Genomic DNA, 10,538 nt, shown 5'->3' on the forward strand with positions numbered 1-10,538 from the left:
TAGCAAGAGACATGAGACTTCTGCTTGCCTGTGGAAAGGCTTGAGCCTGTTAACATGGAATACCTGAGGGGCTACCCCCGGGACTCCCATGTCAAGCAGATAATTGACTTTGTCCATCTTGGAGATGATCCTGAAGGGTCCAGTCCACTTGTCTGCCAAAGCTCTAGGCTTGGTAGGCTCTATCACAAGGATTTCCTGTCCCAGAGTCCAATCCACTTGCGAGGCTTTAAGGTCATGCAGGTACTTATTCAATTCCTGGCTGGGATTGAGATTTGTTGTTGCCTGACACATCATCTGTGTCATCCTTCATCTGAGGCCTAACACATAGTCCCCCACTTGCTTGGCGGGACCTGGAGGGGTGGCCTCCAAACCTTCTCTGATCAAGGCAAGGGGCACCCTCATGAGTGTCCAAAGATCAACTCAAAGGGGCTGAAACCAACACCCTCTGGAGGTACCTCTCTGTAAGCGAACACCAGGCATGGCAGGAGGAGATCCCATTTTCTCCTTAGGGGCTCTTCCAAAATGCCTAGCATGGCCTTGAGAGTTTAGTTAAATCTCTCAACCAGACCATTGGCCTGGGGATGGTAAGAGGTGGAGAACTTGTAGGCTACCCTGCACTCTTTCCACATGTTTTTCATGTAACTAGACATGAAGTTGGATCATCTGTCAGAGACAACCTCCTTAGGGAATCCAACCCAGATAAAATTTCCCAGGAGAGCCCTGGCAACCACCTTGACAGTAACAGGCCGAAGGGGTATAGCCTCAGGGTACCTGGTGGCATGATCAACCAAGACCTGGATGAACCGATGTCCACCTGAAGTGGGAGGATCAAGGGGACCGATATTGTCGATGGCCATCCTCTCAAATGGGGTGCCAACCACTGGCAATGGCTGCTGTGGGGCAATGACACTGCCTACAGTCTTGCCCGACAACTGACAAGTTTGGCAGGTCCTGCAGTGGGACTCAACTTTTACTCCCATCCGAGGCCAGTAGCAATGTGAAGAGAGCCTCTGCTTAGTCTTCTTGGTACCAAGATGACAAGCTAAGGGCACCTCATGCGCCAACTGCAGCAGGAAGGGCCTGTAAACCTGGGGTACCAGGTTCAGGCTTAGTGGGCTCACTAACAATGAGCTGACCCTCCCAATAGATCTGGAATGTCCTAGGCACTTCTCCCTGTGCCTGGGACAGGGCCTGTTTCCTCAGGCCCTTGAGAGAGAGTGGCACTCTCTCTGTCCCTTACAGAAGTCTGCCCGGGAGGGTCCCCCTTCAGCCAACAGTCATTGAAGGTCAGGGTGGTCCTCTGGGTTGAGAAGCTCTTCCACAGTAGAGTCTTCTGTTTCTTCTCCCTCCGGAGTTGAGTTTGGGTTTTCCACTGGACCCAGCCCGTCCAGAGCATGGATCCCAATGGGTGCTGTAGGAACGGCAGGAAGAGAAGGCTCCCCTTCACAGAGGTGGCCTTCTTGTTCTTCTGTCTTCTTGCCTTAGGCCTCGCCTTTGGCTCGGGTACCTGACTCACAGCCACACCCTGTGTCACATGTGACCTAGTGACTGCAGCAGCAGTCATGGGAAGACCATCCGCGATCAACCCCAACTCTACTAGATCATTATCTAACAAAATGTTAGCAGGGACATTGTCCTGAACCAGGACAGGAAGCTTTGCAGTCTTGTCTTCAAACATGAGTGTGACTAAGGCTACATGTGATAATTTAGGAGGCCCACCAGCTAACCTCAGAGGAGCACCTAGATAGTCCTCTAGCTTGAGCAGGGTCCTGTCCACCACTGTCATGCTTGCCCCAGTGTATCCCAAGCCAGTAGAAGGCTGGCCATTCAAGAGGACACTTCTCAAACACCTACGGGTGTTCTGTGGGATAGTCGCCAGTACTTCGCGTACTGGTCCCAGGCCCCAAGGGAAACTAAGGAAATCTCTACAGGAGCACCAAAGGTGATTCCTGTAGAGGAGGGAAGATGGTGGCCTCCACCTCAGACATGGGGTAAAGGTAGCTCAGGCTGACAGCCTGTACTCCAAGTGCCTTACATTTACACTTGGAGTCACCCTTCTTCTGATTCAGAGCGCCACATTCACAAAAAGTACCAGGATTGCGTGGAGTGGTACTGGAACCACTGGGAGCCTGCATTGCAGCAGGTGGACCACTACTCTAATTCCCACCCACAGATGACTTATCCCCACTAGATGTTTGGGTCTTAGGAGAGGAAGGTTTTGGTTTATTTGACTGTGATTGTTTCTGGGACTCCTCAGCTTTCTGAGAGGTCCTCTTTCTGTGTGCCTGTCCTTCCCACTGTAGTCCTTAGGGGACACGCGGTGGGAGACCCACTTGTCAGCCAACCTGGCCAGCTTAAAGGGATCCAAAATGTTCTGGTCAGCAACACAGCTCTGGTGAACAGGCTTCAGAAAAATGCTCAAAAAACAAAAGGTGGGACAATTCAACAAACGTTTTTACTTTGCAACTATCAAGCCACCCCATCATGTTCATGTGTGCAGCAAACACCCATTCAACCCAAGACACATTCTCTCTTTTCTTAAAATCCCTGAACCTTTTAAGGTATTGGGTAGGTGTCTTTCCAAACTTGGCAATCAAAGCAGGCTTCATGCACTCATACTGACCCCTTTCTTCCACACTCAGAATACAGTCATATCCAGTCTGAGGCACTCTGCTTAGCAAACACTTTGCCCAATCTCTTTTATCAACATCATGAATTGCACAAGCTATTTCAAACGCTTCAATCAATTGGAAGATATCTGAACCCTCCACAAACACACCAACCAAATCTTTCATAAACTTGATGGCTGGGGACCAGCCACTCTCAACTGGTTTAGCCGAGGTTCCACTCTAGCTTTCTCTAGCTGGATTCTTTGGTCCTCAGTGTCCCTATCTTTGAGTATCACTTGCTGTGCCAACTCCTCTTTCTTCAAATCACCTTCTGTTTCAACTTTTTGTATTGAAAGGCTAACTGTTGCCGTAGTAGCTCCAATTTTAAAAGTTCAATCGTCAGGGCTTCCCCCTAAAGAGCAGTGCTGGGGTTTGGAACTGAGGCAGCAGGAATGGTGGCATTCCCAGAATCAGATTCAGCAAAAACCCCAGGGGCAGAGTCCTCATTGGTTGCATCCTCCCCTTCAAGAGTTTCGCCATCAGTCTGGTAGTCCACCAGGGCAGCTCTATGCTCATCCCTAGACTTATCCACAAAGTCTAACTCTCTTGCTTCACAAGCACTCTGGAGAGACTCTAAGCTTATCCTAATCAATTTACCATTTGCAATAGACTCCATTGCTTGTAATGCAGTTATCTTATACACAACTAAACCTCAATTTAACAAAGTGCAGATATTTTTGTAAGTGGCACGGTTATACACGGATTCTTAAAACCATAAGCATCCCACCGCTGCCACCAGTGTAAAGACTGGAGGGAGGTCTGTACTTCTGCTCTCTATATGGTAGATGAGAGGCACAGAGTACCCCAGCCAAGATTCTATATAAGGTTGCAGCGGACGAGCAATGAAGGCCTAGCTTTTCAGGAGGTGATGCAGGCTGGTTCTTAAGTACAGTGTAGTCCCCAAGCTCCCACAAAGGAATGTCCACACACTGTATTAGTTAAAACACAGTCTTTATATAATTAATATTCAAGGTTATGTACACTATCACAATATCTCACTTTGTGCTCAGAAAATCTACAATGGCAAATATTTACAGTTCTAAAGTGGTACCACAATTATTATCAGATCTCATTAAAGTTCATCAACTATACTCTGGTCAAATGTCACACAGATCAAGGAATAAAAGTAATCAAAAATATATATAGGAGGAAAGCAGTTGGTTAGAAGAATTGGCAGAATATTGACCCCTACCAACTAAGCACAATTCTGTGTGGACATCCCCCCACCTGGGCAACCTGTAAATAAAGATATATCGTACAAGCCCAGTCCATATTGTTCAAAAGAGTCTTATTTCCTTCTAAAATAGTTCTACAACCCCAATGTACCTGGAATAGCAGAGTTCATTGTCGGGTCGTCGATGGATCCTTCTTGAGCGGCTCCCTTTAAGGCAGGAGTCACGGATCATCGAGATCCCATGAGGAAAAAGTGGTGAGCTATGATGGCGAGGCGGCAGCTTCATTGCTAGTGATGCTCGGCGACGACGGATCGTTGGCGTCCTGCAAGGAAGAGACGTGCGGGGCACCTCGATGACGATAGTTCAGGACCGCAAAGAGATTGTGAAGAACTGTGGCCCAGCAAGGGCATCGAGTCGTCGGGCATCTCTACGGTCGTCTGGTGGCGGGAAACCCACCGGCGGATGCTCCTCAGCACGTTGGCGGCCTTGACTTTCATCCGGCGGGACAAAGCGGTCGACGGTGCAGGCGAGAGCATCCTTGGATCAAATGTTACTTCGGCAAAGGGAGCATGGCGTCTCCGGTCGGCGACGGCGGTCGTCCACGATAATGGACAACAGTGTCCGGGCGCTTCTGCTTGTGATTGCGCGGCAGGCCCCGCCTCCGGTCGGCAGCCTGTCATAGGTCTGTCTACCAGGGAGCTTTGGCAAAGATCAGCTGGTGCATGATGGTCCCTCGTAGCTCGAGAAGAGGGCACCTTACCAGGTCCTCTCTGGTTCAGTCCTTGGAGACACAACAGCTTTCAGATTGATGAAGTAGAGCAGCATAAAGACTTCTCTTCCAGCAGGGCTCCAAGGTTAAGCTTCAACTCAAGGTTTCAGTTTCAATTCCAATTTCTCTTCAGCTTCTGAACACGAATTCTAGCAGTGAGAGGCCCCCAGATATACGAGTTGATCTCCCATTCATTCTGCTGGGTCACACTCAGGCAACTAATCTGTCAGAAGGGCATTCATGCAGGCAGGCATCCAATCAGGCGCGTAGTTCATTCAGGCCATTCACATCTCTCCAGACACTCACAACAATTTATGTGTATTGGGACAAGTACCCAGCCATTCAACACTCCACACTGCATTCATACCCATTTCGGGCAGGGCTGTCTCAGTCATTGTGTCAAACACCAGATACTAGACATCCACAACACAGAATGTGTATTCATCAAAGACTCCATTCACCCAGGTCCCACCCACAGGATATACCCACAACATACAGTCACTGTGAAGGCTCCAGCCAGTCTGGCCTGGACTTCACAACAACACCATGTATGGAACTTCCACCCAACATCCAGTCAGGGGGAAGGGACAGAGTCAGGGCTTCCCAGGACTTTGGGAAAACAAGGTAACAGGCAATAGAAAGCAAGAGGCCACAGAGGCTATCTTGTTTCCTATCAGGAATCAACTGATCCCAATGGCAGGACCTGGGTATCCCAAAATAGAGGCTACTCAGAGCACCTGTCAAATTCGGCATGGAGCAGCCACCAGCCCATACCCTGCTCTGTGGACCACAGACAGGTGCCCAAAAACATACACTAGGGCAAGGTTGTCCAACGTACGGCCCGCGGGCCACAATGCGGCCCGCCAAGCTATTTTATGTGGCCCGCCAGGCCGTATGTTGGACAATGCTTGAGTAAAAAAAAAATGTGCCTGTGCGCAAAACTACTCTGTGCTCTATTCGGGACACATAAAAGAACAAGACGAATGAGAATTCTGAGCGCACACTCACTCTACTAGACTGCTATCAGCATCATCAGTCACAATATTTTTGGGGGGAGACTTGGAAACATTGGCACAAAAGGAGCCGCTCTGTGCTGGATCACCATCCTTTCACTAGTAAACCCGATTCAATCACCATGGCCCCCTTACAAATCCCAGCCATGCTGTGATTGACCTGTGGACACATAAATAATCGTATCAATAAACTTTCTCTGCCTTTTTTATGGCGAATGCCAATTTCGCCACATTCATTTGGGTCAATTTTATTGCTTTTTTTACCACAAAAACCGGTGGCAGAACCCCTGCACCCTCACTTTCTATATACCTTACCCAAAATTACCATCTATATTTTTTTGGTAAAAAAGCGTAAAAAAATGCGGCAAAAAAATGTTTTGTCGAAATTGCCATTCAGCAAAAGTGGGCAATAGCAAATAATCTACACACTCAAGAACACCCTTTCAAAAAATGCTCTCCAGAAATGTATAGAAAGGAAACAAAATCCAAATCCAAATCAATGGGAACCAAAGTTTTCGTTTGTTAGTGGATTGAGTTTGTTCACAAAATGGATCGGAGTACACTTCGAATAGTTGCTGCAGCTATGGAGAAAATACGAGTGGTATGATAGGTTATTTATAACGCGCTTAATACCCATGCAGCAGTGATCCCAATCATAAAAGTGAAACAGGCAAGCCCAACAGCTATAACTTATTTTCACTCTTTTGGTAGCGCAGTCTGAGGGCAGCCTATACCCTGCAGGAGAGGTGTGAGCTGATACAGTTGCAACACAAAAAACAATAGTACTATGTTCCCAAAATACCTTAGTTCTTGTCTTTCGGATCTCAGCAGAGCCAGGCTTTTCAGCATCAGACCAGAAGCATGGGTGCCTTTGCGCTGGGCTGGGGTCAAGTCGGAGAGCAGCAGCGATGGGCCCCAATGATGCAGTTCTGTTTGGCAGCGGTGCTGATTTGTGGGTAGAAAACGCTGGGAACAGTAGGCCGTGCCAAGTGGATGGCACTGGAAGACTCAGTGACCTCTGGGCCCTGACAAGGGAATACTTGCCTTTGGCGCTGTGCAGGCTCGGCTGACACAACACGGCATATGGTTACGGCAAAGATGTCAAAGCTTCAGCATTGTCATTGAGCAGAACTCTGAGATTCAGGGGTGGTGGAGCGTCGAGGTACAGGATGATTATGATGGTGTGAATGGGGCCAGCGCTGAGCAGCTACGCTCAGGAGGGCCATGGGCCCGTGTGGGGCTGACAGGCCAGTGGGCAGACTGCAACAGGCCTGGTCAAGCCATCCTGCTATTTATACAAATCTCGGGCCGAGCAGCACCTGATGGGAGAAAGGAACTGCGCTACAATCTGCTCTTCTGCTGGGCTCTGCCTGCTGGAGCTTCCCCCTACACGCGGGACAGGCAGCTCTGCAGACGCTCAGAGCTTCAGGGGATTCGGGGTTTGGGGCTGGGTCAGGGCCTGCCTTCTCACCCTCGCTTAGCGGGGCTTCCCAGAACTGACCCAACCCCTGCTCTCTTGCATGCAACTCATACTTAGCTGGCAGGGGAGAATGTGATCTCAAGGGCAGATCTCCCAGGGTGAGGCTTACCCATTGCACATCGGATTTGCTGAACCCTGCTATGTTCCCAAATGCGGGATACACGACTGCATTATTTCTGGTAGTGGGGGACTGCGTTCGCACTCCCCCCCCCGATTTATTGGTGAAAGAAAAGGTAAAGTGTGCACTAGGCCTGCTAGGTTGCATACTTTTAGATTGTGCTCACATTGCGTTTCTTCAATTAGGTTCACCTTTGGGTGATCGCTTTTCCACATTTTATCTGTTGAATTGAATTATGCTTCTTTCATCAACACAGAAGTAATGTGTATTACAGAGATAAGCTGCCATATGTATTGGGCACACTGCACATGCTCAGGCAGCATCAATCATGCTTTGTACAGGACAATGCTGGCCTAAATTGGGAACAGCCAGCATAGACATGTTGCTACAGAGGCATATTTTGGGTACAACCAACATGACGATGTGTTACATCAGTGACAGTGCTGTCTTACACTGTGGACACATTGATCATTAAAATGTGTTGTGTTGTAAAATGTTCTTTTCTGCTGTTGGTGACATGGAATTGTCATGTTCCCCTTTAGAACTGATTGTACACTTATGGCTTTTTGGTCACCTTTTCTGCTGTAAAATGCACCATTTCAACCCCATATTTGAAAAAAAATTCTTGGGGGGGAACCCCCCCAAACCCTCCCTAGAACCTTGTAGCTCCCTCGCTACGCTCGGTCGCCCCCACTATTTCAGAAAAATATTAACACATAGACACTGAAAGAAATCACAAGCAACTAATCTTTGATAACTGCCCATGACACCAAACACTATCCTTGGGACTGCATGGCTATCACTGCCTGTGATGCTATTGTGTCAAAGGTCACACAATATCGCTTTTTTATATACTGCTTTGGGTAAGGTTGTTGACTTTTGGCTCGCCGGCCCACTGGGTGACAAAAAGTTAATGCTTCGGCCCCACATTCAAAAAGTTTGGACAAGCCTGCACTAGGGGCACAGGGTTGTACCCCCACCCATGGGTGCCATAAGGGTATCCCATGGGTCTGTGCACCAAAACAAAAGAGAGAGCTGCACCACCAGGGGTCCCACATGAACTCCTGCATGGAAAACACGACAGAACACACAATAAAAGGTACTAAAGGACAAGGAAATGGAGGCCCTGTCCCTCCGATGCATTTCCAGCATCACACCAACCCTATAAAGAGCAGCCAGTTCACTTTGGCAATGTGGGGTATTGGAGAAGGCGCTGTAGGACAGAAAGTGGAAATGGTTAGAGAAAAGAGAGACTGGTCTGAGGTGAGACTGGGAGAGTTTGGAGAGTAGAGGGGGAGAATGGGATAGATGTTATTGTGGAAGGTGTTTCTCAGCAGGAACCTAAGGAGGTGGTTAGACAGAAGATTGCCATTGAATGTCAGGAGTCAGGTGGTGCCCAGATGGGTGAATAAACAGTCTGTTGAGAAAGAGGGTGGTCATTCAAAGGACTGAAGAAGTAGAGCATGGTAACATAGAGGTGAGAAGTGCTTTAACATTGCAAGAGATTTGGAAAGAAGACGACCAAGAGATAGAGTGTAGCAAAGTGTTGGTGATTTTTATACAGTGTTATCGGAGGCTGGACGAAGAATACCAGAAGACGAGGTCCTGGGTAAACCAGCTGTAGTGGGATTCTCTGCTCTTTGCTGTTTTGATGAGCGCCATAGAGCCAACAGTGGCCACAGAGTTAGTAAGGCTGAAAAGAGGTTACTGACAGCGTTTAGAGACAGTCAGGATGTAAGAGAAGAAGGCTTTCTGTTGGTTATTTCAGAAAAAAATATTTATTAGGACAGAACAGGATTAGAGAGTTCTGTCAGTCCTCTGTGTTATGTTCTCAGGGAGATGATTTTGAATGGTTGGTGAAAATTGTCAGTCCAGGCAAGCGAGATGATGGAAAGGTTGCACAGTTATATGCCAGAGCTGCAGACTCATTTGAGGAAATGACGTATGCCATTTTTGGGTGTTGAGATTGGCATTAACACTGCCATACCTGTGCCAACAATGCATTCCAGTGTCTGCCGTCCGAGTACATCAGAGAACCGCTGGGTCATGACCCTAGCCATGCAGCAGCGGCACATCAGCATTTGTTATAACAGTGGGTGGGACTGTGTCCAATGGCAGACGCTCTGACGTCAAAAATGGTCACCTCACCACCTTTGAAGAAGTAACATCAGCCACCTTTCAGCACTAGTCCGTCCGGCGGTGGAAATTACACCAGGCTCTTACTGCCATGGTCAGTGCACCTTGGGAAGTGACGTTATACACTTACTGACATCAGTTTGACTGCCCACAACACCATGACCGGTGCAAGTTTCCAAGAAGCCGCTGGCAGGCACCATCCATACAGCGACGCGGACAGCCAGATAAGGCTCTGGTGACAATTTATCAGCCCCATTGACACAGTCAAGAAGCATGCTAGTTGTGAGGGCTCCATGTTGCACATATACTGAACGCTAGGCTCTTTTTGACAGCATGATGCCAGTGGAGGCAGGACACTAGTGTGCTGACATGTATACATCAAGTGGCAGTAAAACAGAGGGGCATGTGGACAACAGTGGTGAATGCTGCACCTTGTTTTCCCCTGTGTCACATAAGAAATATGACATGAGTAAGAGATGAATGACCTTAAGCAAGGCCCCAGGAAGTAAATAGCGAAGGCCCCGGAAGCCAAAGAGAGCACAGGTTATGGGGGAGCAGAGGCCATAGCATAGACCACCCGTGAGCAGAAATTGATTCCAATAATGGAACTAGAACGTTTCACTGGTCTAGAAGAGGGACATGACAAAAGTGAGTGAGACACAAACAAATTCACAGGAAATGTCCAAGTACACAAATACTATCCAACCATGAACATACACATACGTCTACTCAACAGCTGATACACAAGCAAAAGCCCACCAATGCATCCCGCATACTGACCACAGTCACCCACAATTGAGAGACTCCCACCCCTGTGCAACACCATCACTTGGGTACACATATGATCAGAGAAAATATGAGCATATTGGGACAGATGACAGTGTGAACATGTAAAACATGTTTTGCACTAAACATGACATTGTTGCACAGCCACACTGCACAGTTTTCTACAATACCCACAAGATGTAGTGGTGTAGGGAATCACAGAGACACCAACGCCGTACATGTGCAAATGCATCTGTTTCGAGCTTCCATCCATACACGCGACGCTTCACAGCAATCCCCTGACCTGGAAGCTACAAATACACATGGCACGAGAAGGAGATCGAAGAAGCAGCTGCCTGCAATGGGAATCCACAGTGCCAGCACTGCCCTCGATTCCACCACACGAACCCTCC

At 48.3% G+C, this 10,538-nt stretch overlaps 1 non-coding gene across 1 annotated transcript; it reads left to right on the top strand.

Moving 5' to 3' along the window:
* The first annotated feature begins 7,155 nt into the window (after positions 1-7,155).
* On the top strand, positions 7,156-7,315 carry LOC138462527 (U1 spliceosomal RNA). The gene has a single exon (XR_011265127.1). It is a non-coding gene; the product is annotated as a U1 spliceosomal RNA (small nuclear RNA).
* The last annotated feature ends 3,223 nt before the right edge of the window (positions 7,316-10,538 follow it).

This window comes from Ambystoma mexicanum, chromosome 1p, assembly GCF_040938575.1.
Source record: "Ambystoma mexicanum isolate Mex_15411 chromosome 1p, UKY_AmexF1_1, whole genome shotgun sequence".
Lineage (NCBI taxonomy): Eukaryota > Metazoa > Chordata > Amphibia > Caudata > Ambystomatidae > Ambystoma > Ambystoma mexicanum.